General features: G+C 33.4%; 2 protein-coding genes and 1 long non-coding RNA gene across 9 annotated transcripts in view; 1 reads left to right on the plus strand and 2 right to left on the minus strand.

The window, feature by feature from the left end:
- The window catches only part of LOC125663694 (protein YIPF5-like), a 43,504-nt gene that overhangs the window by 2,821 nt on the left and 23,968 nt on the right, over positions 1 to 16,715 (minus strand). The gene's annotated exons all lie outside the window — the stretch shown is intronic.
- The window catches only part of LOC125679002 (leucine-rich repeat-containing protein 24-like), a 23,781-nt gene continuing 8,067 nt past the window's right edge, over positions 1,002 to 16,715 (plus strand). The window contains exons 1-2 of one of the 7 annotated variants that reach the window (XM_056157057.1): positions 11,844 to 12,002; positions 12,126 to 12,337. The gene's annotated coding sequence lies outside the window, so the exon portion shown is untranslated. Of the gene's footprint in view, positions 1,454 to 7,438; positions 7,731 to 11,843; positions 12,003 to 12,070; positions 12,468 to 16,715 lie in introns of those variants that run through there. The other 6 variants (XM_056157058.1, XM_056157061.1, XM_056157060.1 and 3 more) reach the window with 6 other exon arrangements.
- LOC125678730 (uncharacterized) lies at positions 13,719 to 16,361 on the minus strand. The gene is made up of 3 exons (XR_007371589.2): positions 15,480 to 16,361; positions 15,105 to 15,267; positions 13,719 to 14,535 (listed from the first exon to the last, which is right to left on the minus strand). It is a non-coding gene; the product is annotated as an uncharacterized LOC125678730 (long non-coding RNA).

Consider the following 16,715-nt stretch of genomic DNA (forward strand, 5'->3'; position numbering starts at 1 on the left):
ATTACATCATTAACTGTATGTTACACCTATATTACAATCATCAATATGTAATACACAGTTTAATATCAAAGTCCTGTTTTGTACATTCACAAGGTTCTGTGGTGTGAGAGCTATTCTTAATTTCAATCCTATACTAGCAAGTACAATGGAACAACATTAACATGGACTTCTCTATTGTAATTTTTGTCAGGTCATTAATGTAAAATTTCTTATCCTCCAAACTGCCAAATCAAAGATGATAAAGCAAATCATACTAGCTGCCATAGTTTGGCCAGCCAATCAAATCTTAAAATGTCTCTTATAGATGCATGATAAATCAGAGTTTTACAACTTTGATTTGAATTTTATAATGGTTTGGATAAAGTGTATGGCACGAAAAGTTCACCTGATTGCTCTGAAACCATTACTTTTAGATGGACTACTGTAACAAATTAAATAGATGGTTTTACAATCTTTTCAGTGGCACACACATTAAGCACTTACTGATGTTCACAAATATTTGCTCAAGTCTAAACCACAACTAATGGGCGAGCCTTAGATATTTTCAAACTTTGAAAAGGGTGTAAATTAAATTAACTCAATGCAATGGATGCGAAAAAAAAAAAACCTTTATAAAACGTGTATTTCCAGTTATGGGTAATAAAATTTCAAGCAATTTTAAAGCGTACTATGATGTCTCATAAGTAAAACTGCTAAAATCATATATTCTCAAATGTAAGACCAATGAACTTTGGTAAGACTACACTACGATCTACCACAATGGTTTTAATGTGTTTATTTTTCAAGATCTTCAGATTCTATAAGTACTCTGATTAGTTTTACATTCTATCTATGTAAAAGAATTTCTTGCAAGTGTATCTAAAAGTCAATACAGTATAATAAAAGTTATACAAAATGCAGAATACAAGTTGGGAAAGAGTTCTCAATTTTTAAGCAAATGAACAACTACATACTCAGTCTGCCTAGGTGGTGAAAATTGTCACAGTTAGTTTGGTATAATGGAGAAAGTCCCTCCAGCTGTCATTTTTAATCTAGAGATTTTGTGTGTGCTTGTAAAATGCCCTGTTCATATCTAGCTAGTTGTTAAAATTTGTGTGAATATAAGTCACATGATCATTTCCTAGCTGTCTTCTGCTAAGATCAATAAAGTTGTTTGTCAGTGCTTAGGAGAGAGGTTATCCATTTATACTGAATCGGCAAAAAAAAAAAAAAGAGCAACCGTGTAATTAAGGAAAAATACCAACACACACTGTGTCTAGGTACCTCACTGCTGACTTGTTACATGAAGAATGGAAACTAATGATTTAAATATCAGTCAATTGTTTGGTTTTGGAATTTGTGGGAGAAGAAGACATAATGATTAGATAAGTCTCAAATCCCCAAACACTAGTGGATGACAGGTCGTGGACCTGCTGGTCTATAGCTACTATTGGAGGAGCCACGAGACACACTGGTATGTACACACTTATTATTCACTGTCTGTTATCACCAGTCAACATCAAAAGATTAGAACAATACAGTCAATAGTTCAGGTGTCATCTGTGGTTGTGTAGATTCTCACACTAGGCTGGCTACATGATCTTAAAAGTCTGTCTGTCTGGCATACTGGTTTTAGTCATCATTGCACAAATCTGTTTTTATCATGATCATCATAAAGATATGCATGTACTCTCTTGTCAATCAAAATTCTACTGCAAATGAATGATTTTTTTTATTCAAGAATGGTATTTACTTATAATACATTCTCTCTCTCTCTCTCTCTCTCTCACCCATATTTTGCTCTCTTTTTCTTTTAAAATTTCAGTAATCTGAAGAGAAAGCATTCTATATAAAGGACTAAAGCCAGAAATCATGAAAAATGGCCCTGTTTCCAAAATTTAAAATCTTTTGGGGGTCAAAAGGCTACAAAATTTGCTTTCTAAATCAATTAATTTTATCCGATTTCCTCTACGCATTTTCTTTCTACGGGCTTCTAAATATAGCAATGAAATGAATGCATTTACATTGTAACGTCATTTTGACGTCGTTATATTGCTAAGGTAGTTAATTAACGAAGTCAATATTTACCCGAATGGCGTAAAGGAGAAAAAACTGTATCATTTAATATTATTAAGTTCTTCATTAAATTTCCTCGTGGATTTTCAGATACAATGAGTATTCATTTTGATAATAAATATGACATTGTATGGAAAAAGCATTGTGTTTTGCATGTAAGCTTGTGAAATGCAATGAGGATGCCAGTGTTGTATCGTTCATATTCAGTTGATATGTTGACATTCTCACAAAGATTCCACAAGGGTGTTGTAATCATTAGCGGATTTACGGGGGAGGGGGCAATGCTTTCCTAAGAAAAAAAAATTAATGCAATTCAAGAACAAAAATATGAGTAACATAAAATTAGATAACTAATGAATATCATGTTTAAAAAAAATATTATCACAAACCTGTTATTTTATCGAATCACACTGTTTATATACATGCCAGTTTAAGTTTCAATTGGACAAGTATAGTTACATGTAAACATTCATCAGAACATAAAACTTAGGGATGTCAATTTTACTCGGACGCTTTAGTCGAGCGATAGTCAATCACACAGTCAAAAAACGGACTGATATGGTACAAGTGTACCTAATTCATGCATGAGTCATACCTCGGTGCACCTTGATAGCCAAGTACACGGCAGGGGACGAAAGGCTGTCGATAATCGTAATTAATCCACCACGATAATTTTTATTTGATACGGAAATGCTGTACAAGCAACAATTAAAATGTACGTATACTCAGGCATAAAAAGAATCATGTAAACATATGTATAAGGGTTTTTTTCCAATGCATGTACAATATATTCTTGTTCAAAACCAAAAATAATTTGGTCGACAAATATTGGACGAGAGCCTATTTCTAAGTTTTGTCTCCCAATTGTCCAGTCGATGAAAAAAATTCTCTCTGAAGGCACGAACAAAAACTCACCAGCTAGGAATGCCATCAAATAATTGGATTAATGCCATCAGGGTACGAGTTTTCGGAGAGGTAAAGTTTTAATTCACAGTCGCGAACATTCTCCCCCTTTTCGGGAGATATAGCTGTAAGGATTTATGAACATTATTTAAAAAAGCTATTCTAACAAGTACTCGACTGTGAAAAATAGTCCATGATCGGTATGACCGAGTGATTGTCGAATACTCGATGACATCTCTAATAAAAATATTTGAAAAGTATCAAGTGAGCTTCAAAAGATGATAAACTCACAAGTGCTAGAATATGTATATCGGTCAATTAAGAGAAAACATCAATACTGACGAAAGGTGTGCATAATGAATTAATAAAAGAAGAATGTAGCCGTGTTCATTAAAACTCTAGCCCAACTCGCTGAAACTCCTGAATTGTAGAAAATTTTTAGGCACTTTCTTGGTAAATAAATTGCTTAGGTTTTTAAAATCTATGATGTGAGTTTTTCTGCATTTGAGTCCGATTTGTGTTTGTCATTCAATCGTTACAATATCTCTCTGTTTGAAATTCACCCTGGTAATTATGCCTTCAATTACTGGCTAGAACAAAATTCATGATGACATTAGGCTACATTGATACAGTATAGATAGTGTCTCGGAAAAGTTTTTGTGAACTTCAAGACTGATGTTGATATCAATTTATTTTTCATGAAGAGATTGAATCTCGGTACATAACGATTCTGCTAAAAACATTAACATATGCATGAAAGGCGAATATAACGAACAGTGATCAATCTCATAACTCCTATAAGCAATACTAAATAGAGTTGTGCAAACACGAACCCTGAATATACCAGAGGTGGGATCAGGTGCCCAGGAGGAGTAAGCATCCCCTGTCGCCCGGTCACAACCGCCGTGAGCCCCATATCTTGATCGAGCAAATGCATATATCCCCGATTAACACTTTATCTGATGTCAAATTGAGAATTATATAAACCAATTATTTTTCCTATATACTTCTACCTTTCGGTATATAAATACAGATGTCACCCATCTGTCATTGAAAAAAGATGCTAGACACAAAGAGCCAGTAGCATTATGAAACAGGGTTGGATGAAGTTTACAAAATATGTTGTGTATTATAAAATTAGATTAGTACCAACAATACTATCGATAACTTTTACGCCCGATGTCATTTATATGAAAATACAATAAAAATGATAATCGTAATAATAATGATAATAAAAGAAATTATCGGCTTTCATTACTGTACTCATTTTAAAGTTCATATCCCCATGCCTTTGAATTATTTCTGTTGTTTATTTTCCATTTAAATATGCTACTAACACATCTTTATTATTTATCGGGGATGCATTTATGTATTCATGTTTAATATACTTTATAATATATTCATGTTTATTAACCATTCGCTCATTCATCTATTTACTCCTGTTTTTTTCTTCTTCTTGTATTATTATCCGTATGCTTTTATTTAGTCAAATTATTTATCTTCTTGTGTGTTTATATTTATTTGATATGTCAGGGACAGATCCAGGATTTTTTTTTTAAAAGGAGGGGGGGGGGTCTACCATTAGTTTTGATTTTCAAGGGTGGGGTCACCTTCAAAATGTGTTATTCGTACTTTTTAAAGCACAATTTTCTGACGAAAGCAAGAGGTCCAACCGGGCCCCGAGACCCCCCCCCCCCCTTTTGTATTTATTTTATCTACAGTATTTATACTATTCATTTGTCTACTGTGTGTTTATTTCTTTTTATCTACTAGATAGCTATTGTTCTTGTGTATGTACTTATACCCTTGTATTTTTAATTATCCACATTTATGATTTATCTATATGTTTATTCAGTTTAAATTAATTTATTCATTTTTACCGCATATCATTTTAGTTTTGAAATATGTATTTGTAATTCAATGATTTAATTGCTTTTCATTTCTAATAACACCATTCCCTACTAGGAATTTATCCTTGAAAAACTAGTTGTGATGGTATTAGCCTATAGATTTGCTTAAAAATTCCCCATAGGGCACCCCATTAAGAAGCTTGAAAGAGTTGTCTCCCGTCAGATTTTCCCATGGTTACAGTAAACTACAGGGTTTAAATTCCTACCATTTAAAACAATATTTTAATCAAATAATTATATTTTAGCTAAAATAAAGCATTGTTTACAATACATGTATTGTTTTAATGAGAGCAAGCCCCAATCGTAACAACTCGGCCATTCCGTAACCGACAGGCCGAGCGTGTTCCGATTGGAGCAAACCCCCGTGAGCCTAAACTCCATTGTTACGAAGAGCTGACTAATTTCGTCAGCTTGACAGGCGACGTCATTCCTTATGCAGGAACTGAGGAACAAAGATTTTGGAAAGTGTTCACTAGGCCTAGTGCGTATGTTTACTTAGGAAACCTTAAGTGAAGTACATGAAATTGCTTAATCCATCTAATATTAGAAAAAATACCATAGCAAAGTCTCATAATTTCACAGCTTTGAAACCAGTATATTTATATGGATCTATTTTTATCGCATTGGAAATTCCCTATCTTCGATCACCGTAACCCGAGTGAGATTCGATAAATAATGTGATAATCAACATTAACATTGAATTCATTACTGTTTGATTCGAAACATGACAAAACACATTTAAACTATCAAATTTCTTGCCCAATTTAACCACTTAAAACGGTAATCCGGAAAATTCTAGGCAAGTTTCAAGAATTCAAAATCATCAAATAAAATATGGCGCCGCACGTAAACCAACACGAAACTAATACACAATATTTCTCAGATAACGATATAACCGTATATAAAATATCATCGTGGTTCAAGAGTGGCGCCCATAAAAATTTATCAAATAAAGTTTAGAATTTCTATAAAAAATAGGTATTTTTGACATACCGCATCCGGTTTCAATGCGATTTTGATTGAAAATGTCAAGTGAGATGATAGTGTTCAAAAGTAAAAATGTAAAATCTCACATTTTCCCAGAAACTCCATTCAGCTTTGTCAGAAACAGTTGATTATCAATATCGACCATGTTCTCGTGTCCATACTTATGGGATATGAATACACATTTGTGTACAGAACTATCATAAAGCAAACACACTATTGATTAGAGATCCTGCTGTGATATATCACTTGACCATCACATAATCTAAAAGATGAAATTTTATAGAACAGAACATGCCACATGAGGTGAGACAAATCCAAATTGGGCCAATCATATAGGGACCAAGAGAAATATTCTAAAACGTGGAAGAACCATGCTGCTCAAAACATAAAAACAGCTTCAAGTAAAATAGGCCAAAGTAATTTGTTCTATTTAGTTTCACCTATTGTAAACATCTGGATCAATTTAAAACTCTTTCAGTCTGCTAATTTGAACTACAGATCTGGGGAACCCATTCCTGTACAGAAAATTGAAATCCATGCAACTTAGTTTGCAATTTTAACTTCACAAAATTATTTCTACACTATTTAAAATGACTCCTTCTCCCCAATAAATTAGGAGTAAAATACCAGATAGCATGAGGGTGTTCATGGCTAGTAAGATAGGGGACAAAAGTTCACACTATGTTGGTAGCTTATGTGCCTGACAATTTCATGTGTTCACAGTGTTAATTTCAGCCACTGGGCCCCTGCTGGACGCTAATGTGATCATCCATTGATGAGCAGATGACTTCATGTGCAGAACTTGCAGGGTGACCCAGCAGTTAACATGCGAAGAAATTACAATTGACATTTCTCTTCAAAAATTCCTGCATGTTCAAAGCCTGCTAAGAACTATTCATTCTGTTAAAATGATTCATTATCCCTCAAAATAACAGTTTGATAAACAGCCTCTGAATGGCAAAGAATTTTAACACTGACTGCAATTGGCTTTTGCTGGGAAATGGATGACATGTTAGTAACCAGGGTGGAAGGTGTGTGTTCAAAGTCTCTGCAGAATATCATATATTCTCTGGTAAAGTAGAAGTTGTCCAATTTTGTATAAAATACAGGTAAGTCTTGATAAGAGTCTCATACATAACAATCTAAATGTGTTTTTCTTAAATACCTTTAACAAAAGCTTAATTTGAATTGTATAGAAAATTTATTTGTTTGCAGTCTGTATTTTCCTTTAGGATTATAACCAATAACAATAACTATTGAGAACAAACAAAAGAAAGCATGTGCAGTGATATTTACCAGATAAGCTGCAAGATCCCAATACGACCTGCTATTTCATTAACAAATTAATCTCTTTAAATTCTCGTTTCAAGAGTGCACGTTATCACAGCATCTTTTAAAAAGACGAGATATGGCCACAAATAACAAGAAATGGCCCAGTGTCATGCACACTATTCAGCATGACACCTCTGTCATTCTATACAGTACATCCGTCTCCGCAGATCATTATGCCTATATTTAGCTATAGACCTTTCTGAAGTGCCTCATTAGTTTTTTTACCAAGCCTTCCATTGATCCCCACTGTTAGTACACCTATAATCTGTGACCCATTCAGATGTAACTCAGGATCTCCAAACAGGGATGCCGGTAATTTTACAGTATTGATCTAGGAATTCTAATACAACATATGTATGTCTATGTCTTCAGTTCAGTGCCATTAAGAGCAGGTGCTGAAACTGCTGATGTCTTTATAAAGAAATATTGATTTGCGATCCTGGTATTTTCACTCTACTACAACCATATATTTTTCTGTCAGTGGCATTTTCAAATCATTGCAATGTGGAGTACTCTGTTATGAGGCTTGTAGTACAGATTCTGGTAAGTTCTTCAAAATATATTGTGTCCATCAGTTTTAAAGTTTTTGTGATGTAATAACTACACAGCAGACTGTTTTAAGTCATCAGCAGAGAAATATTTACCCATATTTAATATACAAGTGAAGAGCAGATTAAACTTTTGGGCAACATATCAAGAATTTCAGACCTCCCTATTATCACAATGAATATTAAAACAGATTGGGTTAGGGTACATCTGTGTATCCACTCAATCATAATTCTCCATCAATCATATGCTTTAATTCTAGCATGAGATTGTGTTTCCAAAGGAAAAGAAAATGGGACAATTTTCTTTTTTAATCCGTCATCCATATTTAGGATAGGTTTAGAATAACAAAGAATATTAATTAGCTTACTTGTACTTAAACCGCAATATACGGTATATGGTTATTATGATTAAATTATTTATTTAAGATATAATACATGTATTTTCCCCAGACACTGTAGTAAAATGACTGCTGGTATATCATAAGTGTGTATTATGTATTTTTAAATATTGAATACGTCATCAATTCATTTCGAAGCAGTGGCTTGAGAATATTATTAATGGCCTCAGGAAATAAAAGTCTATGAATCATTCATAAACCTGCAGAAAAATGAGGATCAATGCAAATTTGTAGACACATATCATGTGAAACTCTACAGTACTGGGCAGATCTACACATTCACTGTAATCCACCTGTATTGATTCTTAGTCGTAGAAGAGCATTGTAAATTATACCACAGCAGAGACCAGGTGTGAATGTTGTAGGTGTGCACATACTGCACAAGCTTCAGTCCTATACCCATCTTGGACTACAAACAATACTGCAACCGTCGTTTCATTCAGACTTCAAGAACAGAAATTGTTGTAAAGTATTTTGATAAGCTTTAGAGCCAAATACTATTGAAGCAGTCATTAATCAAAACACCCCTAAAGCCAATTTTGTCCATGGATAAGCTGGGTGTTCAGATGACTTTCAGGTTTTTTTTATGAATAGGGGAATTGTATGAGTAATTTGGGGGGGTGTTACTTTAATAGATGGAATTGAACTGGAAACAAAGGGCAAACATTCTACATCTGCTGTATCAGACAACTGCTAACCCTAGATTTATTAAAATGTCCATATAAGGCAATAAAATTGTAGCCAGAAGATATTGTCCAGTAGCAAAATAATTAACATAATGCATGGAAATTTCACAAGCTAGTCTGAATTACTCTACATAATGTGCTCCATTCTCTGGGAGTATTCCTAGGGTTTTATGATCTAAGGCAGATAGACAAAGGTCAAAACTGGACAGTGACCATGCAGACTGTCAATTTATTTCACCTGAAGGCAGGTAGCTGTTGGAGAAGTTCTTTTGACTCGAGATATGACAAAAAAGATAATACACACTTCAATTGACCATCTCCTCACTTCTATAACCCAGGAGAAATACAATGTAAAATTTTATGAGTATTGCCAATGTCCATTTGTGACTGATGAAAATATGATTAGGGAATCATGTGGAGCATGTGTAATTCCATTGATGGTGGGTCTTTGCTTGATTTCATCATGTAGCTCATAAATTTTTAAGTGCACATATCCATCTGAATTTGTTTTCAGTGCAAGGTTATCAAAGGTCACATGTCTCCAATTTTTTAAAATTTCCATGCAATGCCCTGCTGGTTTCAAGATTGATTTTTAAGTAAACGCATTTTAGAAATGACAGTACCGTTTAAGCTATATGGCATGCATGATGGTAGAGCCATGTGATTTGCTTGTTGTTTTTGTAACATAACCAAATTTGACCATCAATTTTAAACCAACAAATTACAGCCTATCTCATATCTCGCTCCCTTACACAGAATGAAATTGAGTAGCATCCAATGAAAAGTATTTGAATTATTCAATTATAACTTGTATAGAACTTATCTACCACCTTTTGTTATTACTGATGACACATTTTTCTTTAGTACCAATAGCTGGTAGCAAGAAATGTTACCTCCCCTATAGAATTATCTGGACAGTATTTACATTTTCTTTAGAGCAGCATTTATTGTAAAAGGTTAAGATGGATTAAGATTGATTCTGTTTGCTAGAGGATTCTGCCACGCAATAAGATTTAGGTACGTAACCTGTTATTATACCGCTACCCGCTTTGTAATCCCTTACACTTGACAGAAAAGAAGACTAAAAACCATTTAACACCCGACACAAGGACTCTCTTTTAAAGATATCCTCAAATATTGATACAGATTATAACATATTAACCAAGAGAGCTCACTTTCAACAATCTCCTTAGTCTTTCTTTCACCGGGAAAACGGGAACAAAATTAAACGATTTAATAATTCAATTGCTGAATGATGGAAAATTCTGTATCTAAAATGCAGCAAGTTTCTAATTAAAGCAACATACTTAAGACAGGTTGCTTTAATAGCCATCATCACCCAATTCACTTTAATTGAAAAATGAAATTCTAGGTATCATTGCCAGACAGATACAATGATTAATTACAATACCCTACCATTGCAATTAGGAAAGGAAATAGTGGTTTTGTTCAGAGCCCTTACACACATCAATCACAAGGGCTAAATTCATTGAGGCTACAACTTATCAATCATTCAAGATTGTCAGTGTTATGTCCAATTATGTCAGCTTATTACAGCATCCCAAGACATGGACACCAGGCCACTCACTGCTTAAGCCAGCTTTGGTGCATTGTAGAGACCCGGGGTCTCCTTCCTGCAGTGTACTGATACCATCTATCCATCAATATCAATTTCTGTTTATATAGTCCTCTTGTTTACAGTACATATTACTTGCGACCTTGAGAGCAAACAGACTTCCAAATAACATGTATTTAAGATTTCAAAATTGCACAATAACTGAATAAGTATGTTTTTTGCCCTCTTTTCATTTCAAATCTTGATATATAGTATAAGATGACATTTTTAACCATGAAGGAAAATGTCAAAAAGCTTGCATGAATAGCACATATTGTTTGACTTATTTAATGTTTTTCATCTTAGAATTCCGTTCCACCACTCAAATGATGCATGATATGTATCAACGATGAATTACTTTTTTACAAATTCAATAATATACATTAACCAAACTTGATCAATGTGAAAGTATACAATAGATATACAACATTAACAGCTTCATTTGTAATATATGAAATCTAGAAACTGGTATAATGCATAGGTGTCATGTCAAACTAATTTGGCGTTTCATCATGTGGACAGGAGCGCTTTCCCATTCCACCTTAGTTTTTTTACATTCCACAGTAGCTACTCATAACATTAAGACATTTTGTTTAATGAGAGAACAACGCAACAGGTCAAAAATATGATTCCCTTAATGTCAGTAGTAAGGTATAACAACTAGCTAAACTTTATTCATCAAAAGATTAAAAAAAAACATTTAGATTTCTGCCAATTTCCATGCACGTTCACTGACCATGCACTGACAATTGTAAGAATGATGAATGTGCCATCAGCAGAAAACATTTATGATGAGGATTGGAACCGTATTGTACTATATAGAAAGGAGCTGACTTGTCACCAGTAGAATACAAACAATCAACATTGATAGTTAATGGAGACGAAAGATTTATGTCAGGATATACATGTAAAATCTGAATGCTTCATTGAGTTCTGGGAGTCCTGTTTTGGTTTTATTCCTGTTTTATTGCTCAATAATGGGTCTTGATTTTTGGCCAGAATGTCTAAGTTTCGTGTGAAATACTGGAGTTTGTTGACTCCAATAACAATCAACTGTAGCCTAATAAAAGTGATCAGGATTAGCAAATTGAGTATTTAAACCCAGGGCCACTGAAAGGTAAGAGTGGGTATAGATTCATTTGGGTTATTAGCTGAAAAAGCACATGAAATAGAAAAGACATTTGCCTCATAAAATACACGGAGGTATTTAAGCAAAAGTAATCTAGATGGGTATTATAGTCCAATGTTAGACTTTGTTGGCCTCTTTGGAGAGAGAAGGGATTCCAAACGGACATTCGTAACTGATAACACAACCTAACGCAAGAGGTATTAAGTCACCACGGAGATTATGATAATTATATTAACATGATGTCTAAAAAGTCTGCACTTTTTAACATAATGGCCAGGTAAGTATTGTTTCTTTTAACGGTCGTGCATATTTATCATATGTTATTTACATAACAAAGACAATGAATGTACAAGGAAATAGTGTGTGTCAGTTCAGTGAGATCGGACTATCTTGCTCATCACGGACACATTCATCTTTTGTTTTCATATGGTTCTTGGAGGTAAGAAACTTTCAGCTGTCATGCTGTAATATTGAATTGGTGTGACATAATCAATGGTTATCTAAATCAATTACCCAACACCTTAATAATACTGATGTATTCCAAACCTTCTGTCTCAATCAGATACTAGGAACTAGAACAAGGCCCTCCAGGGCCCACTATTTTGGACAGGGTTTAGGGAAAAAATGGATATAGGTGTTCCCATTTGTCATGGAAGCCAAGCAAGTAGGTGTGAATGAGAATAGACATTTAAATGGGACATAACACCAAATCAACAGGTGATTGCATTCTAACCTTTGGCTGTGTAGTCAGGCTGCAGCAATCGAAGTATGAAAGTGAGTTTTAAGAATTTTAAATTTTATTGAAATGAAAGATTTAAGTTTTTCAAGTTCAGTGCATTGACATGACTAGTTGGAGTTTAATTTACATAGAAAATTGTGATCTGGATATAGATGTTGTCAGAAAGTAAGTATATTAGTCATGGAAATAATTAGTGTCATAATATAGCAAAAAAAAGAAAACTTGTAAGAATATTATAAATTAATGTGTCACCTAAGATGACATTTGAGTTGACACTTCTGAAAAAAAGTTTCTCTATCCAGGTGTACACATAAAGAAAGTAAATGGTCAATATGCTTATTAAGTATTATAAATTGTTGAAGTTTAAATTTATAGAACTGTTTGAGTTCAAAGACCTGATAATGATACTTACATTCACGTTTTACAAACAAAGGATCCCACATTGAAATACTAGTACTATATAACAAAGATATACATAAAGATATACATGCATGTGTAATTCTTGTGTTGTGATAGTTGTTCTTTGGAATCATTTTCAACAGACACTGTGATACTTGTAAATCAGAGACATTGACATTAGGTCCATCACAGAATATTTCAATCATCCTTTTGACAAGTGATATTTACACTGTGCAGATATGGTAATGTATAAAAAGGTGCATTTGCATAGGATTATGTACAATTTACATATATACACTGTTTCGAGAGTCAATAATTCATTCTCACTTTTTTTCTTCAAATATTACCATATTAGTGCTTCTTACAATAATGTAATATTTTAATTTTAGTCATCAAGAATAAGTGTCATTAATTATATACAACAATTATTCGTGAGACAACCAGTCACCCATATGGAAAAATAATACATAAAAGTATATTTTTAATATATTATTAATACAGTCATTTTTGTACTTTTTTGAAATAATACAAAAAAAATATATTATTTTTGTATCACAAAAAAAATGGGTAACTCATTTTTATATTAAATTCTGACTTTGATTTTTTAAAGGGTATTATTTTTGTATCATTTTGGACTTAGATTATTTTCAATATATTATTTTTGTATTTTTAGGGACTTAGTTTTTTTTCAAGCATATTATTTTTGTATCAAAATTAAACTTAGTCATTTTCACTGTATTATAATTGTATTTTTTTTAACTTAGTCATTTTTAATCCAAATCTTTGATTTTATATGTATTAATTTTGTATTATAATTGGACTTAAAAAAATTTCCCAGTGATTTTCATTGTATAAAAATTGACTAATTTTTAAATTGAAATATAAAACTTATAACTTGTGGAAAACATGATGCAAGATTTAGCTTCTGAACATCACAGTAAAGATTTCAAACTTTTAAGTTTAGACAACTTTATCAGTTGCATGCATAATGAAATAATAAGGAAGTATACTTCTAAATAACACTGGAGACATTATTTATTGCATGATATTTCCAGGACAGTCTGTAAAATACAGTATAGTTTCTTTTGACTTCATCTAGGTTTCCCATTCTAATAATTGTCATGCAGTCTAATTCTACTGATAACTCTTAAATAAGCTTTTCAATAAGATACAATGTACCATTGTACCTTATTAATACTATCTTCTCATCAAAATAACACAATAAAAATTGTAATCTCTGAACTCAACAAATTATTTCTCCACTTTGTTTGGGTTTACTGCAAGTGGCAGTTGCTATTGCACACACAGAAAAATAAATAAAGTCCTACACATAAATGGCTATCAACTGTCCAGAGCTTGGTCTCAAAGAAATAATGTCACTGAAAAATATGTTGTGCAGAATATGAGCATTTACACATGTACTTCACATTATCTCCATTACTTCACTAAAGCATAGAATGATGGACCACAACAGTTCTCATTACACTATGATGAATGAACAATGTTTCAAGTTTCACAAAGCACATCTCGTCTAAAATCATGTCCACTAAAATGAACCACACTACTGTCTCGCCTGAAAGTGGCTCTGCACTCCACAAATTTTAAGGACATTTGGTTGATGAGCATAGTTCGTTTGAAAAACCATCACTGAATCCACAATAGGCAGAATATGGTAAGCACCTATTACAGATACTTTATCATTTTACACTGTCTTGTTGACTGATGTTTCTTCTCCATCTGACATTCCCTTGAAAAATTCTTGCTCGCAACTTCCATAATTTAAAGTTTGTGTCATCTTCTGGAGGAATTGATTGGCATAAGACATGTCAGATACCTGAAAATGAAACACAAGAAATCAACTGAAATTGAACATTTTCTCTGCAATTTTAATTTTCAAAAAAAATTAATTCATTTTCAAAAATAAATGAGGGCATGAACTTTACTTGTTACTGTTTTATACCAGCATGCTTTACGAAGCGTGTTAGCACTTCAACAAAAGTATGCTGATGTGCAGCATTGTTGTTCATACAATTCATTCTAAAGATGTCTGACACTTTGATCTACAGGTTCACCGAGTTAATTTTGTTTTTTTAAATTCAACCGCAGGGGCATATATATATATATATCTTCAATGTCCTCTAATGAAAGAATTTTTTTTTAAAACTGTAACACAGGCACCTGAAATTTTATCCTTAAGTTACAAATAATGCCATAGATTGAAAAAACATATATCACACCCCTCCCTATAAATGAATACATGCAACTTACTGTTAAAATTTTAGGTGTCTGTGATTGTAACATGCTTATTATTATTTTTTGTGGACATACTCTATCAACAGTTACTTGGGTTTATTAAAGGTCATAAATTGAATATTTCAAGTTAAAGAATTGAATTACGTTTACCGTCATTACTTTCTGCAATGCTGCATCCTGGTATTATTCAATCAACATCATTGTCGTCTTCAAAGTCAGTCTGCTTCCTCAAACTTCAAAGTTAGATAGGCTATGCTATATCTCCCGGATTTTCAGGATTATCTGACAAGGAATAGTCGGCAGTTGGGAAAACCTATGATAGAATTGGTCACATGAAAACAAAAACAACTAAAATTTATGAACTTAAACAACGATATATTATTTCACATTGATCATCATCGGGCAACTATCAGGTGCGATTTTACCACAAGTCACTTTGAAAAATAAATATCTATTTCTCAAATACGCAATTATAGGATTTATCAAATAATAATATTAAAGAAAACGAATAAGAAAAATGCATACCGATTGTGAAAACAACGTGCAAGTTCATCGGCACGGGCGCGCCATTACCACTCGACCTCGTGGCTTTTCAAGTTTGGTAGGACTGCTTCTTCCAGTGTTATACACGTCGCATACCCCATAAGAATACTCTAGGAGCCTTTAACAAGTTGTCCACAAAATAGATTGTATACTCTCCACGTGTTTCTCCCATTGTTTTGCTTTCCTTTCCTCACAATGTTCACAGATCGACGATTTCAAAATATGGAAGCGGAAGTGACTGTAGATAGAGTTCGGGTGACTCCGTAATCAATTTTAAATTATTACAATCTTAGTATTTGTTTTAAAAAAACAGCTATGAATTATGAATTAGTTTCTAATAGCAGAAAATTTAAACAAACGAGATAATAACAGCATATTTACGAAAGATAAATACAAGACTAGAATTTTCGGCCGTCTTCGTACTTTCACGCGATTGGTCGAAGTTCCAAAATCTGTAGCTCTCAAATTTGATTGGTTGAATGTGTGACGCTGCCATTTTCAAAGTGATTAGACTGTCGCAATATTTCGGAGGTTATTTTGCATAAATTGCTAAATATTCCGTGGTTGAGTGGAATGAGGACCGGAGTCCAGAATCACGGAATATATAAGGAAGGTGACATCCTGCAAGAACGGCATGTCCAGACGTTTTGGGCCGGGTGTACGTAAAGTTCTTGTGATCATCACAACATGGTAAGTTAAAGTAATGCCCAAGATTTCTTTATTTTGCAGCAGATGAAACTATTTCAGTTTATGTAGTATGGAAGGATAGTTTTTCAAAGTAAAGTTGACTTTACAATTTTCTGAAAATTATAGCTAGGCCTATATTCCAAAACAAAACCTAGGCCTTAGCGGTCAAATTAAAAAAAAAAGATCGGGGGGGGGGGGGGTTACTCGTCCTGCATAGTTCAAGCTTGTCCAGTTTCCACACTATAGTCATAGATCTATATAGAAGGGGGGGGGGGGTGGACAGCAGCAGATCCAGGATTTCCAGAAGGGGTACCTCCAGTGAATATGGTCTCAAATCCGGTGAATATGTGATATGAACCGTTTGCATTTGTATAGATTATAAAGGGACAATAGATAGACTATATGATAATGTTTTATATATATATTTTTTTATAATATTATATTACAGATTATGCAGTGGTCAAGGCTGACGACAAGTGATGTGACTTGAAGATAGCCCTTAGGAACAAAGTTAGTGCACTTTGCAACGCA

Source organism: Ostrea edulis, chromosome 2 (assembly GCF_947568905.1).
Source record: "Ostrea edulis chromosome 2, xbOstEdul1.1, whole genome shotgun sequence".
NCBI classification, from domain to species: Eukaryota; Metazoa; Mollusca; class Bivalvia; order Ostreida; family Ostreidae; genus Ostrea; species Ostrea edulis.